Consider the following 15,519-nt stretch of genomic DNA (forward strand, 5'->3'; position numbering starts at 1 on the left):
TCACGACTAAAGAGTATAACAATCAGGTCAGAAAATAACAATTATCATACATTTCACAGTGTAAGCTGATATTCCAATACAGTAAGCTAACTTTCACAACTGCTAAATGAACGTATGGCACTTCTCTCTAGGTATACCATGCAATAATACACATTATGGGTTATCCCACTAAGGTACAAACTCATCATGCCTAGGCAATAAATACTTGATTATAAAGGAACTTTACCAGCTTGACACATCAAGATTCGCCCGTGGGTGAGGAGTTGCTGCTGCTGCTGCTGCACCTCCTGCTACACCTCCCTCCTCCTCACCGTCGGTAGCAGGAGCCAGCAGAGGCTCGAACATATAGGGCCTGATTCCGTGGACGTCATGGAACTCCTCTTCTTCCTCCACCTCCTGCTCATCTGGTTCTGACTCTTCCTCTTCATACTCCTCAAACTCGACCGTGGACACGAAGGCTTCCTCCTCCTGCGAGTCATCCATTTATTTTGAATTTGTGAACTTTCTGCTTTCTACTGCGATTGGATCAGTCTGTGTTGATTTTCCTCCGGGGTGGAAAGCCTGGTGACGCGAGGGGGTGGGAGGGGCAGAAACGAAGGGACCCTCAGATGTCCCGCGCACTTTACCCGCGCACAGAATCTGTACCTCGGTACTAGTCGGTAGCGCCGAAGTGAAGCGACATTTCAGGTTGAGGTTGAGGACTCATTCATCCCAAAATCGAACGTGGAAGATATCAACGGGGTGGAGCAACAAAGATTGGTAAATAAACACAACTTCGCCATCATATTTCAATCAATCAATCAAAAGCCAACTATATCATCCTGCTCCTATGCTACACAGGCTAAAAAATACCAATATAATAATAATATTGTTTGCTTAGACATAATAAATGGGGGTATGTGTGACATGTAGAAACCATGCTGTTTTATCATATTCAGTATTGCATCGTGTATAGTATATATACATGTTGAATTATCTCTGGTCAATAGCCCTAATGCCCTTTGCTGGCATTAGAGCTATAATTCAATGTGACTCGGATGAAACTTCATCCCCATGTAAACAACCAAACCAGTCTTGGTGCTTTTCTGGTTTCATCTTCTTGTTGTATTCACTTGCTTGAAATGTAGGCCTATACCCATTCTACAAGCTGAATAAAAATGTCAATCAATCAATGATGTATAACGTCGTGTGAATCACATTGCAACTATGTGGTGTAACTTCACAACAGAACCATGCCATTATTCCAATTTTGAACATATTTGACTGTAAGCACATACCAGAATTGTTGCATAGGCTATTGTTTATTTTGCCACAGAACCATGCCATTATTCCAATAGAACGAACTAACAGTCATCTTACAAACAAAACTATTTAATTTTCACTTATATCACCTTTGTTGTCATGTCTCACATATAGCATGTCAATAAAAGACACCATGTCATTTTCAATTGGAACTGCAATGATGCAAATAGCCCAGGATGCAGGTTATTTGCATCATTGCAGTTTGAAGTGAAAATGACATCCTTAGACTCTGGGATGCAATACTGTACTCTAACGTCGTTGCATGTGGTTGTCGTTTCAAGTCATTATATCACAGTTGTACAAAAATCTTACCATCAAAGCCCATGTACAGTAAATCATGTCTCACAGTCTGTTTCTCTGCCCAATAGGCAGTACCGGTACACAGCCTACCGGAACTTTGTCCGTTGGTGCTAGGGATGTCTGGCAGAGCTCATCAGAACGGTCGTTCCCTCATGCGTCTTCACGAAGATTCTGGTATTTATGTTGGATCCAAGGACAAGCATTTCAACCTGCCCCCTCTACCAGAGTCCTAATTTCTTGTAATGAAATACAATAAATATATTGTGTATAAATATAATTGTTTGATATTTTTTTTTACCATGTACGGAAATTATGCATTTATAATGTCATATAGTCCAATGCAGTGGTTTTCAACCAGTGGCCCCGACCACTAGTGGTCCTTGAGGGGATTCCAGGTTGTCCCCATGGGCCCAGCTAAATGGAGAGTTGGTAACCATTACCAATGGACCCTATATAGATCTGGTCCATTTGGTTTAATTTTATGCTCTCAAGAGTACAATTATTGCACTGCATTACAATTCAGGATTCAGGACAGGAACCCCGTTTGGTGCATTATGTTATACTTACACTATACACACATTTTGTTTTAGCTATTGAAAAATAGCAGATCTACATAGAATAGATCAACAAGCTCATAAAACAAACCTTTTTGAAAAATCATGAAAATGAGTGCCAATCTTTGAATATAATATTAATTCACAGCGAACGTTTCTGGGAGGTCCCTGAAACAACATTTTGAGATAGGGGTCCACGGTCAATTGCATACATATTTTGGGGTCCTTGACATGAAATAGTTTGAAAGCCACTTTTATAGAAACAGGTTTTTCAGAAAATGATTTAGAAAACATTTAGTAGAATCTGGTCTCAGTCCTAAATGGGTATGATGTAGAATTGTTATTTTGCTCAACGTCTGTCATCTCTCCTACAATGATACATCAATACAGCATGGAAATGTGAACAACATTTTATCCAACAACGACAATATTCTATGTCTTGGGTCTTCTGAGAGGCTAAAATCTCAAATGGTAGTCTGGGTCAAATGCTGAATAAATAATGATTTTTGATTAGGGATGCACAGATATGGAAATTCTTGGCTGACACCGATAACAATTTAGCCAATACTGATATTGATATGTTTATTTAGTTCGTTATTTCCCCCTTTTGTGTCAGGGAAACAAATACATATTCAATCAAATAAATGTTCAGAATCCACAGCTTGGTAGGCTGCAGATAACCAACACACCAACATATAATCTACATAAGCTTGGTAGGGCAGAGATAACCAACATACAACCAATAAAGGAATTACGGTAGGTGGACAGCAACAACATGAAATATTAGCTGTGGTTCCTTTACAAACTTCACTAGTGTGGGAACATTCTACCAATGAATGAAAAACAGGAATACTTTTAGATAATTAATTGAAAGTAAACAATACTGAAGAGTAATTTATAAAACTGTTATTGGAAGCCAAGAGGGGCCAAAAAACCTCTATGGTGAATCATGAGCATTGGGGATTTCATGTCTCACACGAATCAACACAGGATGGGAGGACAAAGCAGCCCAGGTAACTCCAACACCAACGGACAATTTTGCTGTATCCCAGGTGCCTGTAATAGCTGCATGACCTGTATTTGGAGAGACATGTTTTTAGATTCATCATATACTAGTACTACATTTCAATTTCCTATCATGATACAAAATTAGTTTGTCTATTATACTCAAAACATTTATGTATTATGTTGACAGTACAGCATTGAGGTCATGGGGGTGACCTGCTGCAGTCAAGTGCATGGATCTGCAACCTTTTTGACAATTTCCTCATTTCATCATCATTTTATCACGACCACAATCACATGGTATGGAGCACAGATTCACTATTTGAACAGTGAAATTGACAGGTATTTTTGCCTGAAATTCATAATACTAGTATTCTTACATTCCAACAAAACATGGTAGGCTACTCATCTCCAATTCTGGCTTCATTCCTGATAGTGTCATATCAACATGAAGTGACATATCACATTCAATGCTGTATTGTATGTAATATTTCTAACTGGTTTTGATTGTCTAAAGGCAATACATGACCTTTGTGTTTTATTTATTTTGATCCTTCAGAAATATTTCCTTTCACTTCAGGGTGTATACTGATAATTAGAATCAAAGCACTAACCCACATATCTCCCAGACAGAAGCCAGGGTGTACTTTGTGTATAAATGTTGTGAGTGAGTCACTGTGAGTGGACTAAAATGTCTAAACGTTTTGTATATAAAAACTCTTATAACACTTATGCCAGTTATTACAAGTCCCCTGTGCTTGTGTTGGCTCTCCATAGAAAAGTAAGGGCTACAGCACAGATTTTCTTTGGGGGACAGTATTTCACAAAGCCCACGTTGGAACAGATATACTCTTACTAGATCAAGTGGGGTGACGTTCATTTACCAAGTTGATTATATCGATATGTTTTAGCCTGTGTAGTGTATAGCTGTTGTGAACGCGAAGAGTTGTGTTTATTTACCAAGCTTTGTCACCCATGCGATAATCAGCGGCCATGGCTTCACACCTCCGACCGCTCCATCAACTGCCTCCGTAGCTGCTGAGCCAGAAGCCAGGGCAGGGGTTCAAACTGGTAGGGCAATGATGGTTGCTCCACTTCAAATAACGCTTCGCTAATGGTGCCAGATTCCGTCCTCCATTGCAAGACGTGATGGAGTGTGTGTGTGTGTGTGTGTGTGATAGAACCAATTTCCCTCTATGGTTGTGAGATCTGGGGACCATTAGCAAACCATGACCTTGAAAAATGGGATAAACACCAAACCGAGACCCTACACACAGAATTCTGCAAATCCATTCTCCGTACCCAGCAAAAAACACCAAATAATGCATGCAGGGCAGAATTAGGACGATACCCACTCATAATCAAAATAAAAAAGAGAGCACTTAAGTTCTACAACCACCTAAAAGAAAGCGACCTAGATGCACTCCATAACAAGGCACTCACACACAGCGAAACTCTTGAGAGATGCCCCCCTCAGCCCTCAGAGTTCCAGGGCCAGCTGCCCTGGAACTCCGGGCACAAACACAAACAGAGCCACGAGATAGAAAACCCATTGGACTAAACCAAATTATAAAACAGCAAAAGGAAAACTATCTGACACATTGGAAAGAAGCAACACAAAAGCAGAGTAAACTGCTATCTGGCCCTAAACAGAGAATACGCAGTGGCAGAATACCTGAGCACCGTGACCGACCCAAAACAAAGAAACATCCTAACTAGGTACAGACTCAGTGAGCACAGTCTTGCGATCAAGAAAGGCCGTCATAGGCAGACCTGTATCCCGAGAGAAGACAGACTATGCACCCACTGCACACAAAATGAAGTGGAAACCGAGCTACACTTCCTAACCATCTGTCCATTGTACCAAGACATCAGAGACACATACTTCCCACAGACTTCACACACGGAGATTTTGAAAACATGACCAATGACAAAAAACTCCCATATCTGCTGGGCGAAGTACAACAATGTGCAAACACAGCAGCAAGATTCGTGAGTTGCTGTGATAGGAGAAGGATATCAAACGGAACACAACCACCCTAAAGACTAATCATTGTGTATATTCCTGCACTATACCTGCATCCAGTGATCTTGGTACAATATAGAAATTGATCTATTGAAGATTCTGACGTTCAAATGTACATATTTTTTGTTTTGAGTGTATTGCTGTATTGTTGTATTGTGCTTTGGCAATGTAAACGTATGTTTTCTCATGCCAATAAAGCCCTTTGAATTGAATTGAATTGTGTGTGCGAGAGAGAGGGGGGTCCCCCCCCCCCCATATCTGTGAGTGTGTGTGTGTGTGAGTGAGAGAGAGAGAGAGGTCCCGCCCCCCATATCGGTGTGTGTGTGTGTGTGTGTGTGTGTGTGTGTGTGTGTGTGTGAGTGAGAGAGAGAGGTCCCGCCCCCCAATATCGGTGTGTGTGTGTGTGTGTGTGTGTGTGTGTGTGTGTGTGTGTGCATGACCAGCTCTCACTGCGGACTCGGCTACGCAGCCGAATAGAACAGCGGTACATTAGACATGCACTGCGGGGATGAGAGCGCTCAGAGCGGCCAGAGGCACCAGCAGACAGTCCGTAGTCCGTAGTCCCGCTGCGGGGCTCAGAGCGGGCAGAAGCAAGTTGGTGACCGGGGGAACGTGGGACTCGAGCCCGAAATTTGCGCTTGTGCTGCATTTCCCCTAAAAAACCCCACGCAACCCTCAATTGCATTCTAACTAAGAGTTTCGAAAGAAAAAATAATTTTTTGAATGACACTTTCGCCCAGTATGGAGCTAAACGTGACCTCAAAACTAGTAGCCTGAAGTGCGCTAGCCACCAAGAATGCTAAGTCGCAGCCTCGCAGGCAGTACCCGCGCCCCAGATACAAGATCAATTTTATTGGGCAAATTTTGATCTCCCAAGATGCGTCATAATCAACAGATGCTAATTTAATAGCCTTAATACCTCCCCGGGGGGGATGTCATTATCCCTTTAAAGGACCACTTTACCACTTTTCAACCTATCTTCTCCAGCCGTAGGTGTGAACGGCTTTGCCGGCGTGCGAATGGGGGACAATTTAAAACAAAGGCGCCTTGCTGTAGTTTGCGACTAACAGAAAAGGGCACAAGGGCTGCCAAGTAGGCTATATTTTGTCGTTTTTCTTTCTCCCACTATCTTCGAAGTTAGACTGGACAAATAAGCTCTAAACTGACTGACTGGGCCACGGTAGGCTGACGCTCCACCCGTGGGTGGAACGGGTGGAAAAGTTTGGTTTATTTTAAAAGACAAGAGGGGAGCTAAATGCAATAATGTAGCACAGTTGTTAACTTAATTAGACTAGCATGTAATAATAACCTAGCTCCTTCTAAAGCTATATATGGACCAGATCAATAATCATAACCATTATAAAGACCAAAGGAACTGTGGTTGTAACTTGTTGTGAACATTTAGGCTTGTATGAATTGAATGAATAACATCCCATCGTTTTCAACCAGCGCTGTGGTATAACTCCATTCCAAAGTAACGTAACATGCTAATGCTATGCTGCTCCGTAGAAAGGTCTTGCACAACGAAAATAGCAGATCTACAAGCTCACAAGGCGTCCATCAGTGAGGTAGTGTAGACTTGTAACTTTGACAACAGCTGTTGTGAATTTTGGCCAATCAGAACGGCAACAAAAAAATCACACCTGTGTGAAGTGAGGGGCGCTAATATATTAAAGTCTAACTCATGTTGATTAGGTGATGTAATGGTGATTATGATGTAACATGTCTATTTGCTCAGACACTATGACATACAATTGTCAATGAGAATTAATATTTTTGTAGGACGGAAATCTACACTAATAGCTGAATATAGGAGGGCATATATAGGGGTGCATTTCATTTTGAAAAGAATGCCTTATGTGCCAAAATATGTTATTTAAATGTATTCAATGTATTCTATTGTTAACTTGAATTAAAAAAACTTCTTTTGAAGTTTAGAAGTTTAAAATGTATTTTTTATTATTTTAATTGATTACTAAACATCGGTCCAAAACATCGGCATCGTATCGGCATCGGTGGTGTAGGTCTCCATTGTCTGGAATTTGAATGTATGCAATGAATTAATTCAAAAGTGCTGAATAAATGTTTTATGGACCCATAAGTGTTTATTATTTAAGTTAGGTTTTGCCATAATCATATATTTTGCCATAATCAGGTAGCTTTACAACAAAGAAGTATTCGGATATTCGGTATTCGGCCAACTGTTTCCTATATTTCGGTATTCGGTTTCGGCCAATAATTTCCCTTTCGGTGCATCCCTAATTATTAGTGAGGACCTATTATATGAAGATAGGTTGAAAAGTGGTGAAGTGGTCCTTTAACACTGGTTTCAACACAGCCATCTTTTTAGAGTACATTGTGCTTCAGTATGTTGACAAGCTTCATGGAGATGCTAATCTTCCTTTCCAGCTCGATTTGGCACCTGACCACAGAGCCAAAACTATAGTAACTGGTGTACTGACCATGGTATTACTGTGCTTAACTGACCAGCCAACTGGCCTGACCTGAACCCCACAGAGAATCTAGGTTGTATTGTCAAGAGGAAGGTGTGAGACATAAGACTGAACAATGCAAATTAATTTACGGCTGTTATCAAAGCAAACCTGGGCTTCCAAACACCTCAACAGTGCCACAGGCTGATCACCTCCATGTCATGCCATAGAGCACCGAAGTCCTGGCGTAACTTGCTCATCCCTTCGATTCCCCTGGTTCGCGGAAGTAATTTCTCTATGGAGAATAACATGGGCTCATCTTAATGTCTACTATAAGCGTTGTGGTCAAAAAAAAAACAAGCTGTCTCTGCGTTATTGTCGGGGAGGTGTCGCTGTATCGTTTGCACTAGCGAAAATGTAACTAATTTAGTAGCAGTAACATTAGCGTTTTCTCTCAGTCAGTTGATTCTTCATATGAGTGAAACGGCCGGGGTGACATGCTTATATTTCAAACGCAGTACTTATATGAGGCGATCTAAAATCCCCCTATGGGGATTACAATACAAATAAATAGTGCACGAACCTGTGGATTTGCGCCCTCTACCGTTATTGAGGTCAGACTTCGGTGCTCTATTGATGAAATAATTTGTTCAAAAGTTGCCCAGTATTAACTGCATAGGCTACATTAATGTAACATTAATGTACTTTTCAAAAAAAATCTTAATTTTGGTGGACTCGTAAAATATTCTAATTCATTGAGATTTTTTAATTTTCATGAGCTGTACGCCATAATCATCAATATCAAAACAAAAACACGTTTTAAATACTTCACTTTATGCACATTGAATTGAGAATATAATGAAAGTTTCACTTTTTGAATTATATTACGGAAGAAAATTAACTTTTACAAAATATTCTAATTACTTGAGATGGACCTGTAGATCTTTAACTATTGAGAGTGTCAAATGAAACCAAATGTACCCTTAAGGGTCCATTTGGTTTCATGTTACACTCTCAAGAGTTTCAATTAGTTAAATATCTGCATAACTTAAGTTAATTTACAAGAAGTCTACACAATTAGAGCATGTAGAAGAATTGTTAACGTGGCAACATCAATACAGCATGGAATTGTGGACGAAATGTTATGCAACGACAAACAAAATATTCTTTAGTTTTGGGTCTGAGAGGCTAGATCTAATTTAATGGTGGTCCATGGCTCATAATGCCAATTGGGGTCTGAGAGGCTAGATCTAATTGAATGGTGGTCCATGGCCCATAATGCCAATTGGGGTCTGAGAGGCTAGATCTAATTGAATGGTGGTCCATGGCTCATAATGCCAATTGGGGTCTGAGAGGCTAGATCTAATTGAATGGTTGGTCCATGGCTCATAATGCCAATTGGGGTTTGAGAGGCTAGATCTAATTGAATGGTGGTCCATGGCTCATAATGCCAATTGGGGTTTGAGAGGCTATATCTAATTGAATGGTGGTCCATGGCTCATAATGCCAATTGGGGTCTGAGAGGCTAGATCTAATTGAATGGTTGGTCCATGGCTCATAATGCCAATTGGGGTTTGAGAGGCTAGATCTAATTGAATGGTGGTCCATGGCTCATAATGCCAATTGGGGTTTGAGAGGCTAGATCTAATTGAATGGTGGTCCATGGCTCATAATGCCAATTGAATAGTGGGGCTTTAAAGGTTGAAAACCACTGATGAGACATTTCTGTCTCAACAGCAACGATATAACATGCCTATAACATTTAACATAATGTAAAATGCAACTGTATTTCTTACTTTTAAACCAGGTAGGTTTACTTAAAATAGTTAGAAAGTGCTTTTTAGCTTGTAAACATAATATAAAATAAAACTTTTGAGGTAGTTGTACTTAAAATATTGTGCTTTTTACTTGTATCATGTTAATTGTAGCTTGTAAACATCATTATTGTGCTTTTTTAGCTTGTAAACAAGTAGAGTACTTTTGTTGAACGAAGCTAGCGTACAGCGTCAGATCCACAACCACCCAAAGCTAGCCGGAAGCATGACGGAGGGGTAATAAAGAGACTCAGAGAGCAGATGTGGGTTTGCTTCCTAGACCATGGCTGAGAGAAGCGAGTGTGTTTATTTTGTCATTATATACACGTCAACACAATTGACACATCCGGCATCCGGTTTCAGTATAAAAGCATATATAAATATACATACAATGACAATGATATATTTATATACATAGGCAATTAATGATCATTTTTAATACATCTCAACACCCCCACTTGATCGTGAATTGGTAAACATAAAAATAAATAACCAAACAAAAAAAAACAAAGAACCCTTGAAGGAGAAAAAAAAACTTTGGACTGTATGTTATTCTCCAAACATGAAACCCTCAAAATTTCTCAATTGACACAGCCTGGCTGGTTTTGTCATAACATCGGCAACCATTTGTTCAGTTGGACAATACTCGAGAATCACTTTACCATCATTGACAGTTGATCTTACAAAGTGGTATCTTATGTCAATATGTTTTGACCTCTGTCTCTGTACAGGATTTTTAGCTAACGCTATTGTACCTTGATTGTCCTCGTAAATCTTTGGCTGCATGTAATGAAATTCATCAATACATTGTAACAATTGAATCAAATACAAACACTCTTGTAGAGTTGCCGCTAAAGCCATGTACTCAGCTTCACAAGTTGAAAGTGCTACGGTGTATTCCTTTTTAGACCTCCATGAAATCAAAGGGCCCTCTGGGTTTAGGCTGACACAATAACCACTAGTGCTACGTCTGTCACTTGCATCCTCTGCCCAGTTTGCATCACTATATGCTATCAAGCCTAGTTCCTCACATTTCCTATAGCATAAGGATTTTTCCCTGGTTCCCTTCAGATATCTCAGCACATGTTTCACTGTGATCCACTGCTCTTCTGTTGGTTTAGAAAAATATTGTGAAAGTTTTCCCACTACAAAACTCAGATCTGGCCTGGTACAAGTAGTCAAGTATATTAGACTACCCACAACTTCCCTGTACTTTCTCACATCCCCCAATGACTCACTGCTGTCAGTGTAGTTCAATTTAGCCTCACAGGGTGTTGTTCTTGGCTTGCAGTCCTGCATGTCAAATCTAGTCAATATTTTGTAAACATATTTCCTTTGTGACATAGTCACATAATGTTCACCTTGTTCAAAATCAATACCAATGAAATGTTTCAATTTGCCTTCTGAATTTTGCTGTAAGCATTTCTTTGACATCAATCATCACATTGTCATCACTTGCTGCAATTATTATATCATCGACCCAAAATAAAATGAATACCTTTTGATCCTTCATTTCCCTTGTGTAAACACAATAATCAACTGGGTTCTGAATAAATTGATTTTTATTTAAAAAATCATGCAACATCTTGTTCCAATTTCTCCCTGATTGTTTTAAACCATATGTGACACACACTAAAAGTATGTATCACATTTGTGTTCTTATTTTGTATTGAATACCAGTAGGAGGACTAGTAGTAGTAGGAGGACTACCACTAGGGGCAGTGTGGGGCAATACGTGCTTTTATGGACTGTGGACTTTATCTTGTTGGTGGCTGCCTGTCTTCCTCATTCCAATGAAAGCAGCTACAACTGAATGCAGCACGTTTTATTTGTCTCATCTGTCTTCCACTTTTAGGTATGTTTTTAAGTGCACAAGCATTTATATTAACATGGAACAACATGTGAACATGTTTAGCTAATGGACAAACGTTTTTGAGAATGTATAATTGCAGTATGGTTTGCCTAAATAATATAATAATACAAGTTTCACACTTGTCTTGAACACTAAGTTTGTGTGGTAACAATACACAGTTACTGTGTGTTTTCAAATGGGTAAATCTGTATTTACTCCACAGAACAAAATGTATTCATTATTGTAGGCCTACCATTGTTTTCATGTAATGCTAATTTGGATATAAACAGTAGCAGCACTCTAGTATTTCTAGCCACAGTGAATGCCATATAAGAAAATGTGTATGAATGTAGTTGTCCATCTACAGTAAAGTCATGGTTGTTTGTTATTGATATGTTATATTGATGAAAAGATTTAGCATCTGAAGTGAAGTTATCCACTATAATACAGACTGATAGACTGTACACTGATTGTTAATAAATGATTCCAATGAAAGCAGCTACAACTGAATGCAGCACGTTTTATTTGTCTCATCTGTCTTCCACTTTTAGGAGACATAAATACTGTAGCACTGCCCCGTGCCCGGGAGGTGTTACAGATTTTGGGGGCTTCGTCCGGGATCAGGTTTCCACCAACCAGGCAGTCTGATCAACCTATGAACCACGGAGAGGCAGCGTGACGTGTTACCAGCACCAAAAGACCACGAGTGGGCAGCCAGAGGCAGCAGGAGACCAGAGCGCAGAGGCGAGAGGGATCCCTGGCCAGGAGGAAGCAGCACTACACGGTCAAGGCGGGTTGTGAAACACGTTACAGCTACCACCAGACTATATACAGAGTGAACATCATGGATTCCCAGGACAGGAAGACCATGGTCTGGTCGATCAAGAAAAAACTTCATACATTGACGCCTGATGAACTATACCTACTCGCCGACGGCATTGATTCAAGTTCAACACCAGAACTAGAACGAGACAGGTTAGACATCACTGATGAGGAATGTTGTTTTGAGTACATTGTTAAGTACCTGATCTGTGAAACTTTAGTTGATTCTGAAGATGGTGGTATGTCACAGTTATTGTATATGGATAGCGCAATCGATGATATTATTAAGAAGCGTGATCAGAGTTCAGCACTTTCTGCCAGTGGGGGGGGCGCACTTCCACTAGTAAAGATGCATGATGCTGGTGACACTAATGTAGGCACACGTGAGGTTGAGTACCAACAAATGTTGAAAAGCTATGAGGAATTAGGCAAAAAGCTGTCACAGCACAAAAACACAGCAAACAAGCCATCCCATTCTGAAGGCAATAGCCGTTTGTCTACTAGTTCATCTGATCAGTCACCAAGTCATCAGGCTCACAATATGATCTCACTCAGAGACCTTTCACTACTCCCACTACAGCGCAGAGAATTCAAAGTACAGGGTGGTCAAATTAGTGATACCACATCCGACATAAGCTATACTAGTCTTTCTAAGCAGATAGATGAGGGCCTAGCAGAAAACCACAGTGAAAGCGATTTAATCAGGAGCGTACTTAGAGTCATTAAGCCAGGGAACTTTAAAGACATGCTCATAAACAAAGATGGAATGACAATTGCTGAGCTGAAAAGTTTACTCCAGTCACATTTAAATGAGAGAGACAGCTCTGAGCTATTTCAGGAACTGATGTGTGGAAAACAGCTTGACCATGAAACACCACAGCAATTCCTGTACAGATTAATGGGTCTTAAACAGAAGTTAATTTTCACATCTAAACAGGCCACCACAGACCTTGAGTACGATGTGCAGACCATTCAAAATGTGTTTTTGAGGACAGTATATCAAGGCTTGGGTACAAAATATAATCATCTCAGAGCAGAATTGAAGCCACTACTTGCAGATAAGTCAGTGACAGATGAAGCGCTCCTGCGACAATTAATGAAGATAGTGGGCGATGAAAGTGAAAGGAGCCGGAGGTTAGGACAGAACCGGTCCCACAAAATGACAGGTGCCCACAGTGCCCAATTAGAGGATGGCCAAACAAAAGGAGAGGTTGTCCAACAAAAAGATAACACTAAGACCATTCAGCAGTTGAGTGCACAAGTTGAAGCTCTCACTAATGCTATTGACTCAATGCAAAAGTCAAAAACAGAACGGGTATGTGAATGTCAAGTTAACCAGACCCAGTTTCAAAGAAAATCGCGAACATATGGCTGCCCAAAATGCATTGAACAGCACGAGCCAAACTGCAGCCATTGCTTCATTTGCGGCGAGGAAGGACACAGGGCGGTAGGCTGTCTGAGGAAAACCAAGCCATCGGGAAACGGGCGGCGGTCACTGCAAAGGGACAACCAGTGACCAACCAAAATCCACGGTCCCAACCAAATGTTCGTTCTGATGATGCCCAATTACCAGTTACACATGTAGCTTCCCCCCCCCCTGTCGAGCAAAGCTGCAATCCACACCGGAACGAGTAGCACAGCTGATTGGCAAGAAGTGCATCCTGAAATGTAACCTAAATGGCCACGCCGTTAGCACTCTTCTGGATACGGGGGCACAGGTCAGTATTATAGACCGTGCATGGAAAACAGAATACTTACCTGACGATATTATCCGCCCCTTGTCTGAGATCATTGGGAAGGGTGACCTCAATGTTTCAGCAGTAAATGGAGACCGCCTTCCTTTCGATGGCTGGGTAGAGATAATGGTGAACCTGAAGGGAAGTGATGACTCCAATCTGGCCATTCAAGTCCCATTCCTGGTGGGGCAAATGCCATTGGAAAGGCCTCTGCTGGGGTTCAATGTCATTGAGGAACTCATTAAAGGGAAAATGGACACAAATCAGAGCTTGCTCCTATTGATAAACCTTATCAAGGCTGCTTTGGAGATCAAGGATGAACAAGCCAGTGCTATGGTGAGCTTCATCCAAGAGTGCCCCCCAACTAGTCAGCAAGCCATGGTAAAAGTTGGCTTCCACAGCATTAGTATCCCCCCCAGTCAAGTGGCCTACATCAAGTGTAAAATCCCAAAAGATTTTGACTGCTCTGATTCAGTAGTGTTATTTGAGCCGCATGAGGAAAGCACACTACTAGAGCAATTGGATTTCGGGGAAGGACTGGTGGAGATTGAAGGAACGGACAGACCTTATGTCACCATCCCTGTCGGGAACCCCACCACTCATAAGGTCACCTTACGTCAAAAGACAGCCTTAGGTAGTATTCAGCCTATTGCCAAGATTGTTCAAACTGACCAGTCAGAGTCCTCAGATAGAGCCACTGCAGTCATCAACCGGGTAGATTCTCCCCTAGACGCCACAACAGGCAAACATGAAACCGACAGCCTGTGGCACCCGCCGGTGGATCTAAGCCACCTAGAGGAGGAACAGCAGCGTATCGCTAGAGACATGCTATATGAAGAATGGAAAGCATTTGCACAAGACGATGATGATACTGGGTGTATCCCCAGTTTGCAGATGGAAATTAAGCTAAAGGATGACATCCCAGTGCAACGTCGATATGCATCAATCCCTAAACCTCTGTATAAGGAGGTCAAGGACTACATTCAGGATCTGTTGGCTAGAGGGTGGGTTGTAAAGTCAAAGTCGCCTTATTCTGCACCTGTTGTGTGTGTCCGTAAGAAAGACGGCAGCCTCAGGTTGTGCATTGACTACAGGCTGTTAAATCAAAAGACTGTCCCTGATAGACACCCACTCCCCCGCATCCAGGACCTCACCGACACCTTGGGAGGCTACCGATGGTTCTCAATCCTGGACCAAGGAAAAGCCTACCACCAAGGATTTATGGCTGAGGGCTCGAGACACTTAACTGCATTTATCACCCCATGGGGGCTGTATGAGTGGGTCCGGTTACCTTTTGGGCTCACTAACGCACCAGCCTCATTCCAAAGGAGTATGGAGGAGATGCTCGCCTCTGCGTGATGAGCTGTGCATCCCCTATTTGGATGATGTCCTCTGTTTTGCAAAGACATTCACTGACCATGTGGACGGACTGAGAAGAGTCCTTCCTGCCCTACAGAAGCATGGAGTAAAATTGAAACCAACCAAGTGTGAACTGTTCAAAAGAGAGGTCAGATATGTTGGGAGATTGGTCTCTGAAGAGGGAGTCCGTATTGACCCAAAAGATTTGGAGGCAGTCTACTCACTGAGAGATACAACGCCCAGCACAGTTGGCAATGTTCGCAGGTTGCTGGGGTTTCTTAGCTATTTCCGTGCTTACATCCAAGACTTTTCTAAGA

Source organism: Electrona antarctica (assembly GCF_951216825.1).
Source record: "Electrona antarctica genome assembly, contig: scaffold_41, whole genome shotgun sequence".
Classification (NCBI taxonomy): Eukaryota; Metazoa; Chordata; class Actinopteri; order Myctophiformes; family Myctophidae; genus Electrona; species Electrona antarctica.